The following is a 14,682-nucleotide window of genomic DNA, read 5'->3' on the forward strand; positions in this document are numbered from 1 at the left end:
CAGAGTCTGCCAGAGTTTTTTACTAGAAAGCCAGAGGGACATTGCACTTTGCAATAAATAAGTGGGCTTTGGGTTGCAGTTTGGGCACTTGGCCTCGAAAAGGTTCACCATCACTGCTCTAGGGCTTCTTGGAACCTTTTGGGTTCCATCAGCCTTCGAGGGTGGACCATCCTAATAGGTCCGCCACCCCCGGGAGGGATCTGGGTAGATGCCTTGATTTTTGCCTCTACCAGGAAGTGGTCCGTCCATGACAAGGCGGAAATATTGGTTACTTCCACCCACGGAGTCTCCATGTCCGTGCAAAAGACCATATTGAGTGTATTACCAGCAGAATGCGTAGGCCCTGTGACCAGTTGAGACAGGCCCATGGCAGTCATGGTATCCATGAACTCCCGGGCCGCACCTGATGGACTATGACTGGCCACGAAGGGGATGTTGAGGTCCCCCAGGACAAGAAGCCTAGGGGACTCCAGCACCAGCTCCGAGACCAGCTGTGTCAGCTCGGCCAGGGAGTCTGTTAGCGCACGGGGTGGCCAGTAGACCAACAGAATCCCCAGACTGTCTCTGGCCTTCAGGGTCAGGTAAATACACTCGATATAGGTAGTTTGATGAAGATGGTTCCTGGATAAGGATAGGGTGTTCTTGTGAATCAAGGCACACACCCCCACCCCCACCCACCTAACCTGGTCTGGTCCTTGACTGAGTACCCGGCAGGAAGGGCCTGTGCCCACACAGCTTCCCCTTCAGGCCCAAGCCAGGTCTCAGTAATGCAAGCCAGGTCATAACTCTTATCATCCAGCAGATCGTAAATTATGTGGGTCTTATTTTTAACGGACCTGGCATTGCACAGGAGCAGAGACAGGGTTTGTGGTACAGTTGGACTGACCCTCAGATCTCTTTGGTTAGGGGAGTGGATGGAAGGAGAGATAGATAATAAGCATCGATCTCGCCTTCCCTTATAACACGACTCCACTCTCCTACCGCCATACCTCCCCCTGCCCCACACTACTCCACTACTCTATGAAAGGATAGATGGCTGAGTCAAACTGGAGCCCTGCAGGATGAAACTCAAAACATTTGGGCTGCAGTACCAGCATTCAACCACAGTGCCACCAGGGCTCCTTATCCTTATCTCATGGACAGAAGATTCTGGTTAACTGATTGACAGCTAATCTATCTGAAGTTCCCTTTAGTTCCCATTCTGGTGCCCTCTGACTCATGAACAACGTATTGTCCGAGTAAGCAGATCAACACTCACACTTCTGGGGATTTCTTAAGGTTTGGAATTTCTGAAAATTTATATTGGGAGAATATTTATAAATTCATTAATTAAGCCAAGTAGTTTATCTGGGCACCATAACTCAAAAAGGATGTTGAGAAACTAGAATGTGTCCAAAGGAGGGTGACTAAAATGGTGAAGGGTCTGGAAACTATGCTCTATGAGGAACGACTTAGGGAGCTGGGGATGTTTAGCCTGGAGAAGAGAAGGTTAAGAGGTGATATGATAGCCCTGTTTAAATATTTGAAGGGATGTCATATTGAGAAGGGAATAGGCTTGTTTTCTGCTGGTCCAGAGAACAGGACCTGGAACAATGGATGCAAGCTACAGGAAAAGAAATTCCACCCCAGCATTAGGAGGAACCTCCTGAAAGTAATGGCTGTTAGACAGTGGAACACACTCCCCCAGAGTGTGGTAGTGTCTCCCTCCTTGGAAGTCTTTAAACAGAGGCTGGATGGCCATCTGTCGGGTATGCTTTGATTGAGAGTTCTTGCATGGCAGGGGATTGGAATGGATGACTTTATTCCAACTTTATAATTCTATGATTATATGATTCCAACTTTATGATTCTATGCAGTAATACAATCTTTGGGAGGATCAATACATTACATAGACATCCCTTGTGGTCTAGGTACATTTTTACTAGTTTCCAGCATCCTCAAACAGAGAGCAATCCCAGAGCATTGTGAATAAAGCCGTTATCCGTCTTAACTGACTCATTTTAGATATTGCTTTAATAACATACAGGACTCTTTCATGGAGATGATAGGACTGACTTCTATTTCCTTTCATTCTTCATCCACCAGTTCAATTAATCAATAGACTATGACTACTGAAGTTTTAAAAAAGTTTATACTGGATGGACATGCCATGCTTCATCATTTTGAATTAAATACCTACTATACTATCATGCTTGACTGTTAATAGTGTTTTGATTTCTGTTTGAACTCTTCCCCCACCCCACCACTCCCAGTTCAGAGTTTTAAAAATTATTATTATTATTATTATTATTATTCAGCCCAAATGCTCTCAAATTAATTATTTATTTGCTATGCTATGTTTTAGTAGTGATGTTATCTCATTAGACAATTGATCATATGTTGTAGCTATAGCAATTTAGCTGTTAAAATGCCAGGGCTGCATAAAGTTGAGTCTTTATTATCACCAAGACAAATTCTGTCAGGTTAGATAATGCCTATGCACTTGGAATACAGTTGGCCTCCCACAGCCATGAATTTTATATCCACAGATTCAACTATCTACAGCTTGAAAATGTTTAAAATATATATTAATTACAAAAGCAAACTTTAGTTTTGCTATTTTATATAAGGGATACCATTTTACTATGACATTGTATTTAATGGGACTTGAATATCCACAGATTTTTGTATCCATGTAAGGCCCTGGAAAAAATACTGCAGCAGATAACAAAAGTGTGTTACAGATGGGCAAAAAGTACGTACTTCTACATGGGCGCCGCCATTGGGACGTCATGACCGTGCCACCTCCAAACGGAGTGGCACAGAAGTGATGTCCTGGTGCCGCGTGAGGGCGCCTGGGGCACCCTTTCCACAGCACCGGAAGGAGCTCCGAAACGGAGCTCCTTCCAGGTTTATGTCGCTGGCGCAGCCTTTACACAGCTGCACCAGTGACACAAATGAGAAAGGGGCCAAGCGTGAAGCCCCAAGACACCCCTTTCCAGGCTTTCAGGGAAGCAGCCTTTTGCCGCTTCCCCGCGGCCTGGAAAGCAGCGGATCGGGGCCTCAGAGGCTGCCACTGTGGCAGCTGAGGCCCCGATCCGGTGGGGAAAGGGGTGGGAACAGGTCACCCTGAAAGGGTGGTCTGTAAACCACCAAAGTTCCACTATATTACAATAGTTTGACCAATTTTTATTTTGTCTGGATTGCTTCCTTGAGTTTCAAGAATGCATATCATACAATGCAAAGATAGATTGTGAATTATATAACTGAGTCCAAAGTTCTGGAATCAAGGGGGAAGGAGAGGATTTCATCTTTTTTTAAAGCTTTTGCAACTTATAGAAATTACTAGTCTTTCATAATTTTATATGTAGGACTGATAATATCACTGAAAAATCTTATAAATTCATAATGAGATCAAAGTTTTATATCATCACTCTGAATTGAATTAAAAATTGTGCTACACAAACTCCCTTCCCAAGATATTTGGTTGAAAGAAACTTTATATGATGGCAAAGGCCTCCCACACATTTCCCTGAAAAAGCCACACATTTTCCAGACTTTTGTAGGGAAGACACTTATGTGTCAGCCTGTATTTATTCAAAAGCTACTACATGATCAGAACATATCCAGGTTCAGGAGCCAAAAAGCCTTGGAAATCTATTTGTGAGCAACTGCTGACACATAGGCCTCCTACTTGTTCTGCATGGCATTCAATGTCTGAAACTGATGTTTTAACTGTTTCAAAACTAGATTCTAGGATTGTTTTTAGAATGCTTTTAGGAGTGCTCAAAGAGTATTTTAATGTGTTTTTAAAAGGTTTTTTAATATTTTTATTGTTTTCAGTGTTCATTATTTGTTCATCACCTCAGAGCCCTTATCCAGAAATGTTTTAAATACATAAACACCTGCATAAATTTATATGAATGCATGGTCAGTCAGGATGAAGAGACAGTAGAGTTCTTGGCACTAGAGGTCGGTCCCCACTCCTTAGTCATTTAAGTCCCATTCCCTGATCAGTTCAAGGAGCCCCATTTTTCAAGCAATTATCATGTGAATCTAATTTGATTTGGCTTTATAATCTACTTCAAGGAGTGCTGCCCTCATTCTGAAGAGGCATTTTATTCATGCTATCAAACCTGTCTGGGTATATGAAATTGTGATATCAGTATTTTGCTTCCAGTTGTGAAGAACAACATAAGCAGCAAGGTGATATAATTGGGATCATAATCATATTTGTACTGATTTCAGTATTAACCCTACAGCTTTGTATTATGCATGGGAGAAGAGGATGACAAGTAAACTGTAATTTATAGATTACTCTTAGTATAATTTAATATATACATTGTACATACCTGGGCAAGAATAGTACTTAAACAATTACAGTTACAATAATGCCGGGTCAAATCATTTATGCAGCAGTAAAATTTTCATTTACCAATTGAGGGCGGACTTTACACACAATGTAGCAGAATTTGGCCACCTTATGGATCATACTAGGGTCACGACTATCCAGAAGGAGGCGTAAGTAAAATAGATTGGTATTACCTGGGAATTTGTTTATGATCGGATAGATCAGTTGGTTAGGGACATCCCTATAAAACGGGCAATAAAGGAGAACATGCTCGGTAGTTTCAATGGCGCCTAAGTCACAATGGCATAGTCGGAGTTCGTATGGAATTTTCTTAAATCTTCCTTCTAATACAGCTGTGGGTAACATATTAAAACGTGCCAGAGTTAAAGCTCTTCTGAACTTACTGATGCTGTTTTTCTTTTCTTTTTTTTTTTTTTATACTGGTCAAAGACTGAATAAACTATATTACATATATTAGATTACTGATTTATGTTGATTCATAGTGATCCTATCCAAGGGTTTTCTTGGCAATACTAAATCAGATGTTTGCTATTGCCTTCTTCAAGCTAAGAGTGTCTGCTTTGCACAGGGTCATCCCATGGGTTTCTATGAGGTTTCAGTAGGGATTGGCACCATGATCCCCCAGAGTCCTAGTTCAAAACTCAAAGTGCTACACCATGCTGGCTCCTGCCAAATAGTTTGTCAAATGTATTTCTGAATCAAACTGTGAAGAAGGTGACTAATTTCCATGACTAATTTCCACACAGCACAGGCTATACTGAGCCTAGAGATACTTTTTTTAACTGAGCGGAGAAGAGAGATGAAACAGTATTTCAAATTCCTAGGTGTTAGTATATCATTTTGCACCACAAGGGTAAGAAACTCTTGGGATTCCACCAGAGCTGCCTTGTGGTAATGGCTGTGCTGTCTTTTCAAATGTGTAGCCATTATGTTAAAATCTCACAAGGCTGAATTATCTGTTGAGAACAATTTGTCCCCTGAGGATGGCACTGCCACAATTTGATGCAGAACTTTAAATAATGTTGTGTTATCATTTATTTTTACAAAAAATAAATAAATTGTTGTTATCAGAATTGGCAATATTTGAACAAAAACTTTCCCAGCATGACATAAACAGACCATTTATTAATAGTGAACCAGGACAACATGAACCAAAGACACCAAAGATACACTCTTTTACTTGGAAATATGTCCACTGCAAGAAACAGTGTTTCCTTCTAATGGGGCAGGGATAACATTGTTGAATAAAACTATGACTCAAGATGGCTCTGTTGTGAAGTTTTCAGCTTGTTTTGGTCAAGCCATGTTCTCTCCATCAGATCCTACATATCTGCAACATGAAATTAATAATATTTATTCCTTCTTTTTGAACACTGAATGATGCCTTATAAACAATATTTATGATTTTTTCTCAAATTTAGGCAGATATCATGGCAGTGCTGTGAAGGCCATGCTAGCTCATGAAGTCAGTTGGCAATATGATTTTTTTCTAAAAAAAATCTTTTTACATTAAAAAAAGAGTAAGCAGAAAATAATTGTGTGTGTGTGTGTGTATTAAATATATATGTGTGTGTATTTATAGATTGGAAGGTTGGCAGTTTGAGGCCTGAATACTGCATGATGGAGTGAACTTCCATCACTAGTCCCAGCTTCTGCCAACCTAGCAGTTTGAAAGCATGCAACTTCAAATAGATGAACAGGTAGCACTTCAGTGAGAAGGTAACAGTGTTCAGTGCAGTCATGTTGGCCACATGGCCAGAAGAGTTGTCTTCGGACAACACTGGATCTTCGGCTTAGTAATGGAAATCAGTACCACCTCCTACAGTCGGTTACGTCTAGACTTTCATGTCAAAGGATTACCTTTACATTTACCTATTTATAGTATACAACCCATCTTGTACTATTTAAATCATATCACTTTCATAACTTTGTTCTAGTCTTCTACAAATCATTAAGTCACTTTTGACTTCCTTCCATCTCAGGGTTGGTTATTTCCCTGTAGAAGAAGAAAGAGAGCTGTGTCTGGGAGGCCATTTTGAATGGGTCAGTTTTTTTGTTTTTAAACTTGGAGGAGTGTGTTTGTTCCTGAGGAGGTGGGACATCTGTGAGTCACTGGAGCAGAGCTAGCTATTGGTAACTCCTGCCAGAGGCTTTAGAGCCCTACACAGGAGGAAGAAGGAGACTTGTGGCTGAGAGGAATTTTCAGTCAGGCAAGACTCAGAGCACAAAGCAAAAAGTGAGCAGGGAGCTGTATTTGAGGGGTTATCCTTTACTTTTCACTTTTTTTCTTTAAGGGGCTTGTTTGGGGCTTTTGCTCAGAGGAAGTGAGTCAGACACTTGATTGAGGAAGGAGCTAGCATCCAGTAGTTTTCTATACAGCTATAGCCCCAGCCTCTTGAGCTTGGTGAAAAGGCCAGGTCAACAGGGGTCTTTCATATGGGTGTTTAATAGGGGACTTTTGGAAGGGGGAGTCCAGAGTCCTGTTTCACTGACTACTTAAGTCTTCTCAGTATGGATAGAGATAGAGCTGCTGCAGTCACCTTCAACAATTGTGGGATGTTTATGTTCTTGCATAGGGATGTGGGTAACTTCAACTGCACCAAGTGCAGGTTGGTAGCCCTCTTGGAAGAGAAGGTCCAGCAGCTGGAGGCCCAGTAAGGTACCAGGGTTCATACTGGGAGCTTACAGCTACAGAATTGATTTGAAGTTCTCTCTCTTATCAAGGATGATGAGAAAGAGCACCAGGGACAGTCCTCAGGGAAAGTGCAGGGGACCCTGGGAATACCACCACAGGGAATAGCCATTGCTAAGCCTTGGTGGTGGGAGACTCCTTGTTGAAGGTTACAGAAGCAGTGGTTTGTGTTTTCTCCCTAAGGCAAAAATCTGTTTGTGACAGTGAGGTTGACAAGACTTGTCAAGCCTACTGATCGTTTTGGTCCATGTGCGAACCAATGATACTGTAAGGCACAGTGTTCAAAATATCAAAAGGGATTATGAGGCTCTGCCTAAGTGTAGAACCTTACATTTCTCCCTTTTGAAGTTTATCTTGTTAGCTTTAGTTCAGCCCTCTAATCTTTCAAGGTAATTTTGAATTTTAATTCTGTCATCTAAAGAATTATCAACCCTCCTAGTTTGGTATCATCAAATTTAATCAGCATGCTCTCTATTCCTTCATCTATGTAATTGATAAAGATGTTGAATGGCACATAGTGCAGTACAGATCAATGTGGCACTCCACTAATCACCTCTCTCCAGGATGAAGAGAAGCCATTGGCGAGTATCCTTTGGTTCAATCAGTCACACAATTACAAATCCACATAAGCATTGTCTAGGCCACATTTTACTACCGTCTTTGCAAGAATATCATGGGGAACTTTGTCAAAAGCCTTACTAAAATCAAAATTATGCTATATCCACAGCATTCCCTTCCTCTATCAAGCCTGTAACTCTATCAAAAGAAGAGATCAGATTAGTCTTGCATGGCTTCATTTTGAAGAACACATCTTGACTCTTAGCAATGTTTTCTAAGCAATTACAAAACGTCTGTTTAATGTTGTTTGGGGTGGAACAGATGGTTGGAAGCTGAAAAAAGCTTGAGGCCACAACAAACAAACACCATGGTCAAAATCCACCTTGAAGCCAGCTAAAAAGGAGTGGCAAAGATCCTCTCCTTTTCCAGCTAGCAAAAGCCGGCTTTTCCCATCCTGATGCGGCCCTATGACAGCTTCATGATGCTCTGGCAGCATGCGGTGTGTAAATGCTGTGCTTCCAGAGTGTCATGATTCACCTACATTTGGAAAGACAAGTAGAGCTTACAGTATCATAACACACTAACAACATGCCAACCTGTTCTGGCCACCTTCTCTCTTAGTCACGTAGACTAAGGGGATTATGACACAGAGACTTGCTGTCTCTGTAATGTCACTAAATCATCCATAAAGCATGAGGGTGTGATAGCTGGTCACACTTTCCCCCTATGATTAAATTGTCATGGAGTTGTCCCTTCCGTTATGCAGAGAAATGTCTGCTCCACGAATGCCACCAGTCTATCATGGAGAACATTTTCTTCACTTTATGCCATATGTAATTCTCTTTCTTTATATTTCTGGAAACTAAATGCTGAAGTACTGCTACAGCAACAGATGCTGGAGCACCATACAAACCTTTTGCTTATCAATTTTCCTTCTCTTATTCTCTGATATTAACATGGCAACAGCTGTCTTGCAAGTAATGGCCTAATAAACTGTATTTATGACAAAGAATGAAGAGCCTTCAAACAACATGTACACAGCATTATTGCTTTAGAATTTTGGTTACATATGGCCATAACAACTCTGATGGTACACTTTATTCTTTGTGATAATATGCCTTTAGAAATAATGTTCTTTAGGGTCCAGTGGACCATGAAATAATCTTTGTAGATGGACCCCTCACCCAGTACTGGAGCACACATTCATTTTAGCTGTCAGCTGCAGAATCAGGGAAGAAATGAACTACATTTATTATGTACTGATGTACCCTTGCTAAGACAATCCTTTTCAGTTGGGAGCATTGTAAAGGCAAGAATAGGTTATACCATAGCCATTTTAAAAAACAAAACAAAAGCAAAAACAAAACAACAACCCCAAATTCAGTTTGTACTTCCAATTTCACAGCTTGATAATTTGCTTTATAAACTTCTATTTTTATTTTTTATTTTTATTTACAAAAGGAAACTCAGGATAGCAATAGACTATATTAACTAAACAATCTATTGGTTTGACATTGAGACACATCAGACTATAAGAATTTTTTGACACGACAACAAAAATCTAGTTTCTAATGAATAATGAATATTAAATGACTCAAGCTGTGAAAGAATGATTTTTTAAATAAGTCTGTTAAAAACATGACTTAGAACCACAAGAAATTTGCTTGATATAATTCTTTTCAGAAATCAAAATCCTTCTGATGTTTTGTGAACTCCTTATTACTGAGGAGCTTGTGTGCATGGTGGGGAAATATTTGTATATTAGGGTGATGTGACAAACAATAAGATCCACCCCAGTGTCTCTTCTGGGACTACTTTAGCTCCTGCTCTCCTGCTCTCTTCCCTCAATGCACATTACCTAATAGCATTTTAAAAATGTATTAAAGAATTGGCACCTGTATGTGTGTATTTTCTCCTTCTCTCCAATCCCCTCTCTTTATTATTTCCTTATTTGTAAACTGGAAAGGACTTTGAACACACTCAAATGCAGGCATAACCAAAGCTATTTTGTTGCCTGAACAAGACAAAATGCACCTGCCCCATTCTATACACTGGAGATGACAGAACTGGCTGCGGAATTTTAATTCAACACTGGTTATGGAACAATGTCTCCCTCCATATTAGAAGACAGAGGGCTAACTTAAGGGGTCAAGGGCATGTCATATAGTTCACACAATTTTGCTCTTCTAGAAGCTCAGCAATATCAGTACACATGAATATAAGCTCAGCATTTGCCTCTGAGACAGCCCCCTCATTTGTCTGATAGTAAGGACAGTCCTGGAAAATGTTGTTCAAATGCAGAAGTAATGAATGATATTCTTTGGCCAGAATTCATTTTTGCATTCATGCATGTTTGTTCACATGTGGGGCTAAAATGTCATCATTGTGTATTGGACATATTTTGCTGATAACAGCAAAAGTGGAGATGAGCAGACAGCATTAAAAATGACATATCCCATTAGAAACTGCTGCCGCATACCAAGAAGCAAATGCATCCTTAAATAAAAAGCTATTTACCTTCTGGTGGAAAGACAACAGAGAGGGGCCAATCAGACCTCTCAGGGAAGGGAATTACACAACTTGGGCACAGCCACTGAAAAGACTGACTCTCATGTCCTCACCAGACATTCCTGGGATGATGGTGGGACACTTTGCATTGTGATTACACATTGTGGTTGTGTATCCTGTACTTTTTCCCCATTCTGGTTGTGAATTATATATTGTGCATCATACAATAGTACCCCAGTCATTGAAATGTGTTGCATAACATTTCTATTCTACATGGGGGTTGTATATTGCTGCAGAGGGATATGTCTGTACATTGGCATTTAAACTATGCTAAAAAAAATGTTGGACTGAGGCCATTGTATGTCAGTGTGCTGATGCATAATAGAATATCACAATGGTTTTAAACCTCTCTGCAGGTAACAATCCATGCCAATATGTTCATCAAAGAACTTCTGGCCATCTGCCATAAAGGTCCTGTGATATGTGACACATTGTAAAGAAATAGGCTTGGAGAAAACTACCCACATGTTATGTGTGCTGTAGGTAAGGCCCCATGGGGTGTGAGTCCAAACAGAATTGCCTACCGGATACATTTTTCTTTGATTTTTCCCCACGTCCGCAGCTCCCTTCACTTTCCCCTAGTTCTGGTTAGTTGCTTTTTTCCAAAATTCAGAACCTATTTACCTGCATGCCCATTTCTGCAATCAGTTGACCAGAAAGTACTTCCAAAGCCTTGGCTGACCCTTGCCTCTGAACCCATGCCACCCGTGCGCAGTCTGGGGGTGCTTCTTGACTCATCGCTTCACCTGACTGCTCAGGTGAATGCGGCGGTCAAGAGCACCTGTTATCAGCTTCGGCTGATCCGCCAGCTGCGCCCATACCTGGCCCAGAGGGACCTAGAAACTGTTGTACATGCTCTGGTAACTTCGAGACTGGATTTCGGCAATGTGCTCTACATGGGGCAACCCTTATACCAAACTCGGAAGCTGCAAATGGTGCAGAACATGGCAGCCCGGCTGGTTACTGGCGCTCCCAGAACCAGCCATATAACACCGGTTTTAAAAGATCTCCATTGGCTGCCCATTCGCTTCCGAGCTCAATATAAGGTGTTGGTAATTACCTATAAAGCCCTAAATGGCTTGGGCCCAGGATACCTAAAGGACCGCCTCTCCCCGTACATTCCGCCTCGCACCCTCAGGACGTCTGGGCAGCAGCTACTGAAGGTGCCTGGGGCTAGGTTAGTCTCCACCACTCGGAAGACGTTTTCCATAGCTGCCCCAGCCCTTTGGAACGCGCTGCCCACAGAGCTCCGCTCGTCTACGACCCTGGCCCAATTTAGGAAGGATCTTAAAACCTTCCTATTCCAACAGGCATTCCCTGAATAAATATCCTGTGGGCCTCCCTCCTCTTCCGTGGCCAAGAGGTTGGGCTATGGGGGCTTTTTGCTGTTGAGTTGATTTATTGTGTATTTTAATTTGTGTATTGCGTATTTTAATCTGATTGTATTTTAACCTGCCGTGAGCCGCCCTGATCGTAGGAAGGGCGGCATACAAATAAAAATTTTATTTATTATTTATTATGTAACATAACAAAGGCCTACTTCCTGGTCTTAGGTTTGCAATCTCAAGGAATACTGGTGATCTGACAAACCAATCAATGCTGGCAGGTATCCATCTTATTTTCCTCCAGTAATATTCTTGGAAATTACACTTTGTCCTGATCTCATCAGGCATTCCATCTCAACTGACAGATGCAGGGTCACTGCTTATCGTTCCAGAAAAGGTTTGTTTTTTGGTTTGTTTTTTGTTAAAAAGAAAAAGACAAAAAAACTGGGCCATTCTCTCCTTAAACCCACTCCTACACCCTATTTCTTCAGTTAAACTCCCTGAGTATTAATCCAGCTTTTTTTGAAAGTGATGCCAAAACATCTGAAAGTACAGATTGTTGGACCCAGCCTTTAATTTCAAGATTAATGCTAGCAAAACTCAAACTAGCTGCACTATTGTGTAGATTATGATCACAATAAGATATAAGTGTCTAGAATAATGGAATGATGAATGGACAAACTTGGATACTCCAGATGTTCTTGACTGTAAATCCCTCATCATTTGATATATTGGCTAATAGGAATTGAAATCTGGCAATAATTTATTCACACTTAGTATATAGTAAAAACTAGTTGTCATTAAGGATGCAACTCTTCACTAATTTCATTCTGAAATGAAGCAATTAATAGTTTTCACAATTTTCTTTTCACGGCAAGAAAGTGCATTTTTTCAAGTACTATTTGCAGTTTGGCACATATTCTATTCAAAATTTGAACATCTGAATTGAAAGCAGCCTTTTTTGAGCAGAAAATAAGATTTCTGCACAGAACATTATTTCCTAAACAGAAAATGCTATAGTTAGGGTCTCTGCACAAAATGATTTTCTTTTGCAGAGACCTCCCATCTATAGCATTTTCTGTGTAGCAAATAAGGTTGCACCTTAGCCATAATTTTATGCACAGGAAATAGTATTTTCTGTGTCTCCTGCACAAACAAAATGCAAATTTTGTGCAGAATAAGTCCTGAACTGCAAAAACTCTCTTGTGTCCAGGATTCTCCTTGTCAGGTTTCCCAATGCACAAGAAAGCTATTTTTTTCAAGCAATTTAATGACATTTTGAATATTCTTTTATCCCTATTTGCCATTATAGAAAATTGACAACACAAAAGTGCCTGACCCACCATTGTAAACTGGGAATAAAAATGTTAATGAAGGCAAGTATTGTATGATGGTGTGTTGCTTTCTCCAAATATGTGAAACTTCTGTTTTCAGACATTTATAAGGCAATCCTACATATGTCTCCTCAAATGTTAGCCTTGTTGAATTCAGTAGGATTTACTCACATGTAAAATGTGTATAGGACTGCACTTCTGACCAATCTGATCTTGTTTGTAATACTTGTATAGCATTACAGTTATGTAGTGGACATACAGTGGGCTAGTAGTATATTACAAAATGGGAGGTTTCTAAATACAATCATTATTAACCAGAGACTTTCTGGTTAGGACCAAAGTGTGTAAGCAATTATTTTGCTCTGTAGCAACAAACTAGTGCTAGCAGTTTTCACCTGCCACCAGGAGTAGATTTTTTTGTAATGCTAATGGCTCCAAATTTCCATTTAAGATCAAACCACTCTAAACAAACAAATAAAATTAAAAAACACTGTGTTGCAATGGGGCAACACATTACAAAATGCTGTTGCTCTGAAAATGCACTCGCCATCCCTAGATACTGAGAGGGCAGGAGCTAAATTCCCTGAAAACAGGAAGCAAAGGAGAATGACAAATAATGCCATCATTGCACTAATCAAAAAATTTCCGCAAGCTTTAGCTCAGGGATTGGCACATACGGAGACTCAGAGATCCACCAAGGGCATCTATTGCAACCAGATGGGCTTTCACTAGCAGTCTCAACAGCAACCAAAAATGATGTTCTGACTGTGACCCCCCCACCACCTCATTTCAGAATAGGGTAGCAAAATGCATCCTCTAGGGGTGGTTTTTGATAATAAAATAAAATAATACCAATATTTTTTCCAATGGGGAAATTCTGTGTAGTCAAGAACCACATGAGACCTTCCCAAGGGCTTCAGGCTACCAATGTGTCACATGCTTCCCACCTCTAACTCCCCAACAACACTGAATGAACCTATACATTTTCTTACTGTAATCCAGCAAGACACATAGAGCTCACCATATATGCATTGTAGACTGTCAAGAGCTCACCAGCCTGCATGTTTACAATCCCCAGCAGGGAGACAAAGAAGAGCTTAATGAAAACTGGGAAACTGTCATTTCTGGTTGGTGGGGCTGAATCCAATGGTATGCAGCTCTGATATAAATCACTCATTGAACAAATTGGCTATACAAATTGGCTCCTATTGTAGATTATTTTTCTTTCTATTTTATTTTTTAAAACTTTTTATTTTAGAAAAGCTAAAATCAGATTAAATTCCTCCCAAAATTGTAGCATCAAATGCATTTATTTATCTTAGTTATTGATTCCCTACTGAGTGAAAGAACACAAGACAGTAGAAAATATGATTTAAGGCTGACTGAAGACTGTGGTGACAAGTGTCAGGCATCTCACCCAAATGGAACTCTCTTCTTTTCCAAGTTTTCTTACTGATGCATGCAGCAATGCTAGGTGATACTGTCATTGCTGGGGTGGGGGGGGATTTGTTTTTCAATGTGCATTTCATTCTTCAGTCTTGTTCCGTGATACAAGACTGGCCTGACTGAACAAGCAGTGCACGAAGGTCAATAAGACAACTTCACTGAGATAATTCCCAATTAAGGAGTAAACAATTCACAACACATACTCTGTAATTTGGGTCTCTGATAATGTCTCAGGGACAAACTAAATAACATATGAATTTCAGAATGCAACTCATATGTATTTGTGCAGAGACTGGAAAGTTACTTCAAAACAGAAATAATATAATGACATTTTCAATCTATCCTTAACAAAGCAGTAGTAGAATAATGTCTTGTGTCCCAGAGCATCTGTTCAATTATGAATGTCTA

Source organism: Sceloporus occidentalis, unplaced genomic scaffold (genome assembly GCF_023333645.1).
Source record: "Sceloporus occidentalis isolate IW3139 unplaced genomic scaffold, rSceOcc1.0.p SCAF_2, whole genome shotgun sequence".
NCBI classification, from domain to species: domain Eukaryota; kingdom Metazoa; phylum Chordata; class Lepidosauria; order Squamata; family Phrynosomatidae; genus Sceloporus; species Sceloporus occidentalis.